Source organism: Rhamphochromis longiceps, linkage group LG23, assembly GCF_057381845.1.
Source record: "Rhamphochromis longiceps isolate RC_006_pf linkage group LG23, R_longiceps_female_GT1.1, whole genome shotgun sequence".
In the NCBI taxonomy this organism is placed as follows: Eukaryota; Metazoa; Chordata; class Actinopteri; order Cichliformes; family Cichlidae; genus Rhamphochromis; species Rhamphochromis longiceps.
Window position 1 is genome coordinate 39,315,512 of NC_140578.1, and position 14,962 is coordinate 39,330,473.

Below are 14,962 nucleotides of genomic sequence, written 5' to 3' on the forward strand. Positions count from 1 at the left end.
GTCTTTTTTTCCTCTTTACTTTTGTCCAACAGCAAATATTTGGACTTTTACAGAACTTTGACACCATGAGAGGAAATGTGGCAAATTAAAAGAATAAGAGATTAAAAAAATGCAATATGGCAGTGGCCTCTGAATTCCACAGCAATATCTCAGCTCACCTGGGACACTGGAGCACACAGATGATCTTACAACTTACCCCCTACACTCAGAAAACTGCTGCCCTGCGCTGCACATGCAGGTCCGATTTCTTGCCAACAATATCACCTCTTTGCGACAATCAGGTTCCACATTAAAGCATAAAAAACAGGTCCAAAAATGCATTTTTGCTAAATTTTGGGAAAACTGCAGTTAATTCTTAAGCACTGCCCCCTGGTGACCACATTGTGCAACTACACAAACCAATAAAATGAACATATTTAAGTGCACATGACATGCAGGTAACAATGTTATGGAGTAATTAAATTTTATTGCTTTTGCTATTCCCTTTGTTGACTTAACATACATACAAACAAAGAACATACACACAAAGAAACCAACATTTTAAGACCTCTTCTTTCACCTTAAACAGATATTTATTTAACTAAAGTTGAAAATATCATTATCAGTTTACCGGACGGTTACATATAAATATATAAGCATAATACATTAAATAATATATGTTCATATCAAGGTTGTTTATATATATAGATTGACTTCTTTGACCAGAAATAAGATTATTTAAATAATTTACATACAATGCCTGATTTCTTTTTTTCATTTTTGTCATACTTGAATGTTTCAGATCATTTAAAAAAATGAATATTAGACAAAGTTAACCTAAGTACAAGATGCGGTTTTTAAATGATTTCATTTATTAATCAAAAAACCTACATGCCCCTGTGTGGAAAAAGCAACTGCCCCCTAAACCAAATGATTGATTGTGCCACCCTTGACAAGAAAAACTTCAATCAACCATTTATAATAACTGACAATGAGGAATTTTTGTCCACTCTTCTTTGCAGAATTGTTTTCGTTCAGCCACACTGGATGGGTTTTGAACATTAATATTCTTTTTAAGGACTTTCTGCTGTAGGAAGTTTTTCTGGTAGAGAGCAGAATTCAGTTCCATCACTTACAGCAAGTCTTCTGTATAGCAGCAAAGTAGCCCCAGACATCACACTACCTCCACCTTGTTTGACTGGTGGTATGATGTTTTTTTTTGTTTTGTTTGTTTTTTAAAGAAATGCTGTGTTAGTTTACCACAGATGTCACAGGCCACGGAATATTTTACTAAAAGTCCTTGGGGATCATCAAGAAATTTTTTTTGTAAATGTGAAACAAGCCTTTGTATTCTTTTTATTCCTTTAACTCTCTCATGGATGCCATTTTTGCCCGCTCACTGAATCACTAACTCTGACCTTAATTGAGGCAGGTGAGGTTCTTTTGCGATTAGTTGTTGATGACAGCTTGGAGTCATTTTGTCGCGAAGCTTTAGAAATGGCCTTATAACCAGGCTAATAGACACCAATGATATAGCTTTCTCAGTCAGACTGGTTCTATTTAAGTGTTTCCTTGATTAATCAGGTGAAATGGAACTCAGCTTTCCGAATAATGGGGTTAATTACAGTTAATTCACAATTTAGCTTTTTCACAGAAGGCCAGGTTTATTAACATTTGCTTGCTGATCTGAAACATAAGTAACTAATATAAAAGGAATATTTATATATATACTCTTTTCACAGCACTATATACTTTTTTTTTCATAATTTTTAGCGGCATGACACAAATCTTTTATTTGACATGCAAAACTGCTGATTGTAGTTGCGTAGAAAATGGCAAAAAATACTTTTCTCTATAACAAAGCGCAAAAGTTTAGTGAGTGAATGATGGTAATTCTTTTCAATCACAGTACAAACACAAACCCTTTTATGCACTGCTGTAAGTTTACATTTCATGAATGCAAATGACAGTATTAGTACTGCTCAAGTTATTCTTTATGCAAATACTTGAATTGATGGAATTCCTTAAAGCTCGCCTACAGTGAGCTGAAAGACAATAAGGGTTGACCTTTCAGTCAAAACTACTACTGTTCCTCCTCTCTGCTTATTCCATTTTATAGATTAAGACTGTGTAATCAGCCCAGAACAGCCCGTTGCTGATCCTTTGTCATTATGGATGCTGCTTACATTTTCAGTGGGCTGTCTACAAGCTCAGTGAAGTACAAAATAATTACCAGCACAAGTAATGTGCCACCTCTCTGTGTTGGGCGCTCCACATGGACTTGCGCGGGTAATTAAATCTGCAAGTTCGAGATAAGAGAAAATAGACAAAAGACACTCAAACACATGGACAACAAAATTATGGGGGACAAATTATATTAAACAATATATGTTGTAGTTGGAACTAATCTGTGTAAATTGTCACACCTTTCACTGCCCTGGTGAATACTCAAAGCCGAGTGTGAATGGGAATTTATGCTTGGGCAGCTCAAACACAGAAAACTAAAACTACATAAAAAAAGATCATTTAATGCACTTTAATGAATAAACTATCTACAGACTAACCAGTAATTTGTTGAAAGGTCCAACTTGGAAAGTCTGCTGTTGCATCTTTGATGGAAAAGTTGAAAGGTTGCACACATTCAGGCATAATGTAGAGGAGTTCATATCTCAAACAGCTTGTTCACCCCCCAAAACATCTTTTTGCAAAATAGCATGCATACCGTCTGGGAGAATCACCTACTCTTCATTCTTCATCAATGCTGACTTTTAGTATACACTATACATATATATTGCAACTCGGTAGCATTTTTTCTTAGTTTTTCTCTCTGCCGGTTTAATGGGTTTATCTTTTAAACTATATGTCCTGTAGTAGTAAAACACAGGACTGACTTATTCCATATTAAATCAGTCAAATCTGAGAGGTATACACCCAAGTGCCTTTGAATCAGCTGATTTGTATATATAACTTTAGTGTTCTTAATGAAGCCATGGAGAATTTTACCTTTCCCTTAAAGTTTGTGAGCCATTATAACTTAAGTACAAGCACTACAGAAAATTTAGAGAACTGTAAAATATATTGATGCTCTTTTTAAAACCACATCCTAATCAATTCTATACCTCCAGTATGCATCACAATCTAAATGCAATAACAAACTTGTTAAGCTTTTTTTTTTCTTTCTTCTTTCCAATCACCAGATTTGAGCATTAATATCTTGGGGTACATCATACTTTCAGTAGCTGAAGTCCACCATTTTACTGTCATTGACAGGGTGGATCAGGGGTGGGGAACTCCAGGCCTGAAGGGCCGGTGTCCTGTAGGTTTTAGATATCACCCTGGGTCAACACACCTCAGTCAAAATGACTGGTTCATTGCCAGGCCACTGGAGAACTTTAAGACATGTTGAGGAGGTAATTAAGCCATTTGAATCAGCTGTGTTGGATCAAGGACACATTTATGGAAGAAATATAGTATCATCAGAATTCAAGTATTTTTAGACATTGAATTTATGACACTGAATTTTTATCCTCCAAATTTCCCTGCAAAAAAATTCACCTGCAAAAATTCACCTGAAAAAAATTCACCTGCAAAAATTCAACTGCAAAAGTGATGAACTTTAATGACCCAAGCCAGAGCAATCAGCACCAGATCGAGTCGAGTGGCTCTCAGCCAATTAAATTACGCTGTTTGATCACATGACACCGTTAGCCAGCAGTGTGTCTCCTAAAAGAGAGCTGTTTAAAGGTGAGTGATTAAGTTTTTCTCCTAAATAGAGATCATTACAGAACGCCTAGTCCTACTTAAAATCCCTTTTTTTTTTAATTTTTTTTTTTATCATCTACTCGAACTAAGGAAAACGTTTGACTAACTCAAAGACAATTTCCACGCCTCCCATGCCTGTCTGCAGAAGCAGTTTTGAATTTAGGAGCGCCAAGATGGCAGCGGCAAACCCTGGCGGCTCTCCGGTGAGTATATATTTTTTTTTATCTTCAAGTTTGTCTTTTGAAACCTTAATTTTATTTAAATCCGTTGCTCACGTATAAAGTACACAGACGGGGTCTTTGCTCAACTCGTCTGAGGCGTGTCTCACTAAGCGCTACATGCTAGCATCCTGCTAACCGAGCTACCCTTTACATGCTGTGCTTTAGAAAATGGGATACTCGTTAAAAAAAATACTCCGCAGATATTGATAGATAGACGAACACTGCAAATATAATGTTGGAAACGAGAACGGCCTTTGGTGAAGGGGTAAAATACACCATGAATAAAGCCATAGAGTGAATGGCTGCCATGGTTGCAGAACAGCCTGATTTAATGACAAGAATGGGGAAGAGTGAGGTGAAGTGAACCACAGCCACAAAACACGGTCAGACAAGGCGGCAAAAGGGCAGTGATCTGTCCGTCAGTATGAAGTTGGTGTGTGCTTTGGTGAACAAAAACTCCAGACTGGTAGCAGGAAGATGGGAGACTCGTGTTTCACTGGAATAGTGGTGAATTAAAACATCCTTTGTTGGGGACATTTCGGTGTAAATGCATCCATACAGGCAAGACAGAGGCAGACTAGACAGTGAAGAAAACAAGGCAAACATTAGAAATATAAAAACGGAAATATAGGATGAGTCGGGGATGAGTTCCTGCCCCAAGTGGAGGAGTTCAAGTATCTCGGGGTCTTGTTCGCGAGTGATGGGAGAAGGGAGCCGGAGATCGACAGACGGATTGGGGCTGCAGCTGCAGTAATGCGGACGCTGCACCGGTCCGTCGTGGTGAAGAGGGAGCTGAGTGTAAAAGCGAAGCTCTCAATTTACCGGTCGATCTACGTCCCTACCCTCACCTATGGCCACGAGCTGTGGGTAGTGACCGAAAGAATGAGATCGCGGATACAAGCGGCAGAAATGAGCTTCCTCCGAAGGGTGGCTGGCCTCTCCCTTAGAGATAGGGTGAGAAGGTCAGCCATCCGGGAGGGGCTCAGAGTAGAGCAGCTGCTGCTCCACATCGAAAGGAGCCAGCTGAGGTGGTTCGGGCATCTGACAAGGATGCCCCCTGGGCGCCTCCTGGGTGAGGTGTTCCAGGCATGTCCCACCGGGAGGAGGCCCCGGGGCAGACCCAGGACACGCTGGAGAGATTATATCTCTCGGCTGGCCTGGGAACGCCTTGGTATTCCCCCGGATAAACTGGAGGTCTGGGCCTCTTTGCTTAGGCTGCTGCCCCCGCGACCCGGCCTCGGATAAAGCGGATGAAGATGGATGGATGGAAATATAGGATTAATATAACATACAATTAGGGAAAATGTAAGGAACACAATGTAAATTATATTGTAAAGTCATTAAAACAGCATACTCTGATTAAAAGAAACACATAATTGGGTAGGATAATAACAATAATAATGTAAAAAAACATGTACAAGATGGGTATGTATACTTGTAGCCAGAATATCTTGATTGAATGTAACTTCGCTCCACACAAGTTTTATGGTAGACATATTCATATTGGTATCTAATAAATGATTAATTCTTAGATTTTATCGAACGTTAATTTATAAATTGTTTCTGTCTTTGTGTTTGTTTCAGATTATGCAAGATGAAATTATTCAGTCAGCAAGACACTTGCTGCAGTTGCTGACATCATCCAACTGAACTGCTGCTGTGATGAATCAGAATACAAGGTTTACTTTAGCAAGACTTATGAGTTAATGCTACATTTAACTAAATTGTTATATATTTTTTGTGTCCAATATTGTCTCCATATGATTTTGTTTTTTGCAACATCTTGCAGAGAGCAGAGTCAAGGTACCAGCTTGGTCAACCCTAAAAGACCATCTGTTCAATGACCAGGTGAAAAAGTCATAAACTAAACACTCTGCATGAGCATGGAATTTAGGATGCAACTTTATCTTACCTGCTCTACACTCAGGGCTTGAATTACAACAACAGTCAATCACATAAAAAAAATATACTTTTGGTAGTTCTGTGTCTCTGTCTCTCTCCTCCAAACCCAGATGGCTGCTGGTACTGAACCGGGTTCTGGTTCTGCTGGAGGTTTCTTCTTGTTAAAGGGGAGTTTTTCCTCTGCACTGTCACTTCATGCTGCTCAGTGTGAGGGATTGTTGAGGTTGAGTCCATATGTCCTGCGAACAACTGCTGGGCAATGACACCATGCAATCTTCTGGGATTCCTTGGATAGAAAACCTGTGAACTGCACTTGTCCTTGGTCTTCACAGCTCACCTTTTTACTGTTTATTGAATCAAAATGCTCCAGTGACATGGATTCTACATTGTAACTGATGTGATGTTCTATAAAGTGGTTTTAATAAAAAAAGGCAAAAATTAGTTTGTTTCTTTATTCAATTTTTGAACAGTGATACTCATTCAGTAAACGCAAATTATTTACATGGCAGTGCACTATAGGCATAAATCTAGACCCCTAGATAAAACATGATGGCATTATAGCAGTGACAACTCCTCCACAGTAGCAGGTGGGATTTCTTTTTTGAGGACGGCTCCTTTTACCTGTCACTACAGATGGTCTGTTTATGTTTTGATCAAGAGCCTTTTTTGGGCAGCTGAAGAGAAGAAGTCTATCTTGGTCACATTACCCAGCAAAACCCAGTATGCAGGTTCACCTGTAACAGTCCTTGTGCCACAGATCAACACTGTTGCTTCTACATTAAACAGAAGAGCAGTGACGTGGGTGCAGGTCTCCGTGACTCCGGCCTTACAGCTGGAGTGGGCGGCTTCAACCTTCCCTGTGATGCTCACAATGACCCATGGCTGCAATGCTGGTTCATTCAGTCTTTGAGAGTGCAGGACCTGAAACACACACAAAGTTCTTGTCTTTAAATGAACTATGAGCCAAGGCTGACAAATGTTTTATCTACTTAATGTAACAGTGTTTAGAAAGTAAGCACATACATGTAATTTTTCATTTCTTTATGTGTCCATCTATAGACCGCTGTATGTTATATTCTAAATCTGCCTGTTCTGTCAGAAACCTGCCTGCAGAAAATGAACCTAAAGGATGTAATGCAAGGATGTAATCACTTTCAAGATGGAGAAAGCATAAAGTGACAATTATGAATCACTTAATATGATAAGGAGATTCTGCAGGTCATTAATCAATGTATAAAATTAAAATAAAATGCATTTTTAGTGACACAAGATACAAATATGGAAGCAAGATGTATAATCGCTCAGTTTGGGGAAATTGTGGGTAGCCTGCAAGGGCCTCAACTTCTCCATACCCACAATGTGCAACAAATGGGCACAGCTGATCTTCAACAGTGGAACATCGGCCAGTTACTTCCAACTTTAACGCAGCTTGTAGTCTTGGAGAGCAGCACACCACAACTTCTGCTAACAGTGGAAACAGATTAAGAAATCCATGCAAACAGATTCATAAACCGAAAGAATATTATTTTACAGGATTAATGATCATATCAGCCGCTGGCTGATCACAAACCCTGAGGGTGTATACGAGAAGCAGAAGAAGCAGAGGGAATATCCCGTTTAAGTTTAGATAGTATTTGTAAAGATATTGACCATATCCTTTTCTGAAAGTGTGGATATAATGGATGGGGTAAGGTACTGACATGCTACAACTTTATAGTTGTTAAATTCTGGCTACAAGTATACATACCCATCTTGTACATGGTTTTTTTTAGTTTTTTTTTATTATTATTATTATTATTATTATCCTACCCAATTATGTGTTTCTTTTAATCAGAGTATGCTGTTTTAATGACTTTACAATATAATTTACATTGTGTTCCTTACATTTTCCCTAATTGTATGTTATATTAATCCTATATTTCCATCCATCCATCTTCATCCGCTTTATCCGAGGCCGGGTCGCGGGGGCAGCAGCCTAAGCAAAGAGGCCCAGACCTCCAGTTTATCCGGGGGAATACCAAGGCGTTCCCAGGCCAGCCGAGAGATATAATCTCTCCAGCGTGTCCTGGGTCTGCCCCGGGGCCTCCTCCCGGTGGGACATGCCTGGAACACCTCACCCAGGAGGCGCCCAGGGGGCATCCTTGTCAGATGCCCGAACCACCTCAGCTGGCTCCTTTCGATGTGGAGCAGCAGCTGCTCTACTCTGAGCCCCTCCCGGATGGCTGACCTTCTCACCCTATCTCTAAGGGAGAGGCCAGCCACCCTTCGGAGGAAGCTCATTTCTGCCGCTTGTATCCGCGATCAGGGGCGGAGCGTGGGGGTGGCTTACTGGGCTTAAGCCCGGGTTGTTTTGTCAGAAGCCCGGGGTCTTTTGGAGTGTAATTTTTCATAGTTAGATGCCTGGCTGACAACTGTATAAAACAAAAAGTACACACAATATTCGAAGCACATAGTGCACACTGTGGGAATTTACGACTGTGCGTGAATCCCCCCTGATATTGGTATGATCTGAGCTCAGGCACTAAGCGACTGAGCGAGGGGGCGGGGCAGCTGCTGCCAGCAGTGAGTGCGCTGTTGGAAAAAACGGAGCCAGCCATACTAAGGAGAGCTGAAGTTTGACCAGGTACCAAAGAAAATCATTCGTACTGTACAAATAATGTAAATATGACAGTGCATCACGAAAGATTGATATCAAACTGATCACTTGACCAATATTACGTTACTTGCTCTTCAAGTGAATCAACAAATGGCGAAATGAAAAGCCGAACAAATGCTATTTTTTTAGAGAGAGTCTTAGCTTACGTGTGTTTATTTCATATTTTCAGTTCTTACCCTCCCCGACTAAATCGGTTTCAGTTATGTACTGAAATATAAGAATGGACATTAGAGGGTTCTTTCAAAGAAAAAACTCAGGTAAATGTTATTTTATATATTATGCTTTGTATGTTGTTCAGTATATTTCTATGCAAAACAAGAGGGATTTCAGTACACAGCAGGATATTCACATTTGTAACCAGATATTTACATACACTTTAGGGAGAAAACATAAAACATTTTTACTGTACAACATCAATTTAGAGTAAACTTTTGTTTTAGATAAATATTGAAATATATTTTGAATTAGTTAAATGTCAGAATAAAGAGAGACAGAACTGTCTATTTATTATCACTTTCATCATATTAAGGAGTACATATACACTAAGTTTATTGTTAATTAATAAGAAAACTCCAGACGATTCCATTCTGAGCTGAAGAAGCTTCTGATAGGTTAGTAGAGTCCATGTGAGTAAACTGGTGGCACAGCTGTGGATGCATATAAGGCAAAACACAGAGCCTGTTTCTGTGACATGGGAACATCAAGAGATGTCAACCAAAACACCAGAAAAAGAACTGTGGAGCTCCATAAGTGTGGCTCAATTTGAATACAATTTGGTGCCATTTGCTATTAAGAAATACAGATAGTTTCTCTCTTTACTCTTAAAGTTAACAAATATGTTTTTATATTTATCAATCTAAAAAAATAAACATTTAGTCTGATTTGATGTTACAATTAAAAAAGTGTTTTTATCTGAAGAGTAAATATCTGGTTTCAACTGTATATTTGATGATTGTCAGCACAAAGAGGGAGAGAGAGGAGAACGAGGACAGAACAGATGAACAAGAGCAGGTGAGACACACATGTTAGTCAAATGGTTGCTTACTAAAAGTATCACCGTATCATAGGTACTCATGTATCTCGTACCTAGTGTTTCTTTTTAGGTTTGTTATTTTTCAAATTCTGTATTTATTAAGTTATGCAGGCTTGTTCGCACAACAAGGCTAAATAATTATATAAACTTTTCTCAATCTAAATAGTGGACTTTGGTAGAATTAAAAAACAAGTGTAGTGCAGGTCTATGATGATTTTTAGTGCTATCATCTAGTTCTGATTGTGGTTCTGTCTTGGTTAAGTTCTCAGTAGTCCTGATTTTGAACTGTTGTAGTCCTGTTTTAATTCTGGATCAGTTCTGGGTCTGGTTGAATTGGGGTTTAGTCCTCGTGTCTTGATACAGCCCTGACCTTGTTCTGCCTTGCTGCTTAATTAAAAAACTAGTTTAAGGTGTCCTGCACATGTGATATAGATTTTTCCCTATATGAAGTCATTCTTTTTTGAACAGAGCCTATTAATCTTTCAGTCATTTCTACCCCCCCCCAAAAAAAAAAAAAAAAAAAAATCCCACATGCATACTACTCTTTGGGCTAAGCCCCGGGTGTTTCAAATATCTGGCTCCGCCTCATTCTTTCGGTCACTACCCACAGCTCGTGGCCATAGGTGAGGGTAGGGACGTAGATCGACCGGTAAATTGAGAGCTTCGCTTTTACACTCAGCTCCCTCTTCACCACGACGGACCGGTGCAGCGTCCGCATTACTGCAGCTGCAGCCCCAATCCGTCTGTCGATCTCCGGCTCCCTTCTCCCATCACTCGCGAACAAGACCCCGAGATACTTGAACTCCTCCACTTGGGGCAGGAACTCATCCCCGACTCATCCTATATTTCCGTTTTTATATTTCTAATGTTTGCCTTGTTTTCTTCACTGTCTAGTCTGCCTCTGTCTTGCCTGTATGGATGCATTTACACCGAAATGTCCCCAACAAAGGATGTTTTAATTCACCACTATTCCAGTGAAACACGAGTCTCCCATCTTCCTGCTACCAGTCTGGAGTTTTTGTTCACCAAAGCACACACCAACTTCATACTGACGGACAGATCACTGCCCTTTTGCCGCCTTGTCTGACCGTGTTTTGTGGCTGTGGTTCACTTCACCTCACTCTTCCCCATTCTTGTCATTAAATCAGGCTGTTCTGCAACCATGGCAGCCATTCACTCTATGGCTTTATTCATGGTGTATTTTACCCCTTCACCAAAGGCCGTTCTCGTTTCCAACATTATATTTGCAGTGTTCGTCTATCTATCAATATCTGCGGAGTATTTTTTTTTAACGAGTATCCCATTTTCTAAAGCACAGCATGTAAAGGGTAGCTCGGTTAGCAGGATGCTAGCATGTAGCGCTTAGTGAGACACGCCTCAGACGAGTTGAGCAAAGACCCCGTCTGTGTACTTTATACGTGAGCAACGGATTTAAATAAAATTAAGGTTTCAAAAGACAAACTTGAAGATAAAAAAAAATATATACTCACCGGAGAGCCGCCAGGGTTTGCCGCTGCCATCTTGGCGCTCCTAAATTCAAAACTGCTTCTGCAGACAGGCATGGGAGGCGTGGAAATTGTCTTTGAGTTAGTCAAACGTTTTCCTTAGTTCGAGTAGATGATAAAAAAAAAAGGGATTTTAAGTAGGACTAGGCGTTCTGTAATGATCTCTATTTAGGAGAAAAACTTAATCACTCACCTTTAAACAGCTCTCTTTTAGGAGACACACTGCTGGCTAACGGTGTCATGTGATCAAACAGCGTAATTTAATTGGCTGAGAGCCACTCGACTCGATCTGGTGCTGATTGCTCTGGCTTGGGTCATTAAAGTTCATCACTTTTGCAGTTGAATTTTTGCAGGTGAATTTTTGCAGGTGAATTTTTTTTCAGGTGAATTTTTGCAGGTGAATTTTTTTCAGGTGAATTTTTTGCAGGTGAATTTTTGCAGGTGAATTTTTTGCAGGTGAATTTTTTTTCAGGTGAATTTTTTGCAGGTGAATTTTTTTCAGGTGAATTTTTGCAGGTGAATTTTTGCAGGTGAATATTTTTGCAGGGAAATTTGGAGGATAAAAATTCAGTGTCATAAATTCAATGTCTAAAAATACTTGAATTCTGATGATACTATATTTCTTCCATACACATTGGACACAATGCAGTGCATTTGTAGAAAAATGCACTGCATTGTTACTAAAGCCAATAATCGTGCAGCGCTAATCAATTGATGAAACAGATGTTGCTAGCATCATCATTAGACCGAATAACCTACATTTTAAAGGCTAAACAGCAGACCTTTGAGAACATATGGACACCCTTCATCACTTTTGTCAAGAATTTGGATATAATAAGTTGAGGGAGCGGTGAAGCTATAGCTTCAAAAGCTTCCTTTCTACCCTCATTTTAATACTTTGCTCATAGTTCAAATCATTCAAATTCTGCTTCAATGGTGTTCCGTTCTTCTGCTGACAGCCCATTTATCAGATTGTGAACAACAATGATAATGTGTAACCTTGGCATGCAACACCTGCCTGTTCTACAGGCAGAGAAAATTATTGAGCACATCCATTGGATGGATAGAACCACTAATCCCTACACAAGTGTTTTCACAGGCTATGCTGTAAATCCATAGATGTCGACTTTGCTATGACTTTACCAGGTCAGCAACCCCCTGGTAACTTCTGGTTGCTATACAAAAATGTATTCTCTGACTTGTTGGAGTGGCTTCTGGAGGTTGCTGGCTGTCTTTGTCTTGAGTATTTTCTCATCACCTTCTGAGGGAGACTTTATCATTGTAACATGCTGATGCAGATATCTACCCGGCACCAGGCCATGAATGACCAGAGAGTGTAGAGCTGTTGAGACCTGGCTTGTATGGCCTTGTTGTTATGCCAAATAAAGGCCTAGTGCTCCACCTACCTGACTAGCCTTCGGTTAACTTCCAGGCTGCACACTCGCTAGACCTGCTAGCCCCTCCTCCCTCACCAGACCACCTTTCAAAATATAAAGCTGCAGAAAAGTCAGCATCTTTTCAGTGCAAAATACCACTAACTTTTGCAACCTGCTTGTGACCAAAACAATCACTAAGAGATTTTACTTTAGCGACTACCAACTACTTTTGCCAAATGGTTTCAGAATGCACACTTTTCCCTAGTGATCAATGGTTGTCAAACGGTCACTAACTGGTCTTTATGACCTCATGAATGGTGCTTTAGCAATTTCTCAGCAACTCTAAGCAACCACCAGTAGTCAATTGCAAATTTCTCAGAGAATACGCATTTTTTAATTTTTCCATTGTGACACTTGGTTGCCAGATGGCCGCCAGCAGGTCTGTTGGCCTGTGTGACCGAGGCCTTAGATGCTTTGATATACATTTTCCACCCGCAAGTACTCAAAGCACTCCTTTAGAAAACAATATGGACTTTCAATCCCATCAATGAAATCATGCAGGGTTAACTTTTAATGCCTTTGTTTTACTTAGTCCTCCCCCAGAAGGAAGGGGGGAAAAAACAACTTTTAATGCCTTAAACCTTTGCAGAGTACTTTTTTTTTTTAAACTGATTATAGGAGACAGATGGGGTTGGGTCTTTTAAAAGGGTGTTTGCTTGAAACAGAGAAGCAATGGTACAATATAATGAAATCATGCTGTATATAAAACATTAAAAATGCCAATGGGTCTGAAACGTAAAGCCAAAGATGAAAAGCTTTGAAGCTGCATTGTTTCCACTGAATAAGCAGTTGGCGACTCCTGGTTGCAAAAAGTCAGACAGTATAAAAGTCTGGAAAATGATCTTTAATCTCACTTGATATATAGCTCTCAGCTATATAGTGCTCTCAGCTGTTAGCTGTTATCTTAATATATTTCAACACAGCCTTAATTTTGTAAATTCTTGCTCCCCATCAGGTGGAGACTTCCTGTGGTGCTATGAAGCTTCCCTCTCATTATTCTGGGAATCTCCTGCATTCATAGATGCACAAACCAAAGCATCTCACAGAGCATGGAGCAGTTGTCATTTTGTACATTGTGATTGACAATTATGTACTCTATGCTGTAGCCTTTGTTTTTGGGTGACATTCATCCTTCACTTTTCACATTTGGTTTTAAATCCGTCTACAACCTGAAGGTTCAAGAAGATGTTTATTGTCATATGTAGAGTAAAAAAAAGTGCATCAGTTTAGACAATACAATGACATCCAAATTGGGACTTCACTAACCAGCTGCTGATGTTGGCCTTCTACAATTAAGTCATTAGTTTAAATTAGTTTGCTTCTTATTAGAATAAAAATGGCTTTACAAGCTTCTGTCTATGTGAAGGCATTCATTGACTTAACCTGAAGCTAACTAACCTCACCGATTCAGAATCAGACATTTCTTCAAATATCCTCACTCTCAAGATCTAAATCTCAAATTAATCTCCCCAAAATTTAATGAATATACAAACAAACACACACAGACGAACACATAATCTACACAGGTGTGTGTGCAGTGGTCTCATGGCAGATAAATTATCGATTACAGCTCTGGCTGGCCGTCATTTTGAAGAGTTCAGAAAAGAGGCGATACTGTTCCTACCCGCACAAATGTGCACACACACATGTCACATATATACTTTGAGATTAAGAATTATGAGACACTCCCCAGCAGAACCATATTTCCATAAACAGAAGGCAAATTTAAATTTCATAGAGTTTTTCCTGAATTACTGCTCATAAACCACTCCACCCTTACTCTGTAAAGAGGCACTCTCGGTAATAGCACAGGGGTAAATGATTGTGAATTAGGCTTTACTTGATAGTCACTCATCAGCTTGGTGTCAAGTTGAGCCAGTTCACCACCCAGACTCTTCTACTATGAAGCCATGCTGTTGTAATAGATGCAGTTTGAGTTTAGCATTGTGTTGCTGGAATACAACTTCTTCTTTGCATGCCGGAGCTTTAACCCCAAATTTGTGAACTCAGAGACAGTGATTTCCATTTCTGGAGGTGTTCCATGCACAATGCATTGATTTCCATGACAGAAACATGCCTGTTTTCAATTAAGTGCCGGGTGATGGTCTGAAGGTCGCAAACATGCAATATTGATTTTCAGCCTTTACTTTTTTTTTTAAATGCCTGAGATCACATTGCTTGCTAGCCTTAGTTCACTGTACAAAAAGATCAGATTTCTATGAAAGAGTCAGTGGCACCTTTAAACCAAGATGAACCTTGAAATGAAAACAGTGTCAGATGACTCTGTAGCTGTCTGCTCAAAACAGAAATTTGTTATAGCTTTTAAACGTTTAAGGCAAGTTCAGCTTAATTTCAGCTGCTGTGTCAGAAACAGATGGCACACTGCCAAACAGAAGTTTCACTTTGACTTTATCGAATCATCAAACTGGGAGAAGAAACTATTTACATGCAGGTTGTACATTTCTGAG

The 14,962-nt window shown here is 39.6% G+C and overlaps 2 long non-coding RNA genes across 4 annotated transcripts; one reads left to right on the forward strand and one right to left on the reverse strand.

The window, feature by feature from the left end:
- The first annotated feature begins 3,528 nt into the window (after positions 1–3,528).
- On the forward strand, positions 3,529–6,305 carry LOC146642543 (uncharacterized). 3 transcript variants are annotated; one of them, XR_014909610.1, is made up of 5 exons: positions 3,529–3,723; positions 3,887–3,944; positions 5,547–5,641; positions 5,752–5,810; positions 5,975–6,305. It is a non-coding gene; the product is annotated as an uncharacterized LOC146642543 (long non-coding RNA). The 3 variants fall into 3 exon arrangements; XR_014909611.1 differs by having other exon boundaries at positions 3,529–3,944; positions 5,547–5,664; positions 5,756–5,810; XR_014909609.1 differs by having other exon boundaries at positions 3,529–3,944.
- Positions 6,306–6,359: 54 nt separating this feature from the next.
- Positions 6,360–11,422, reverse strand: LOC146642544 (uncharacterized). The gene is made up of 3 exons (XR_014909612.1): positions 11,252–11,422; positions 11,044–11,101; positions 6,360–6,785 (listed from the first exon to the last, which is right to left on the reverse strand). It is a non-coding gene; the product is annotated as an uncharacterized LOC146642544 (long non-coding RNA).
- Between the last annotated feature and the right edge of the window lie 3,540 nt (positions 11,423–14,962).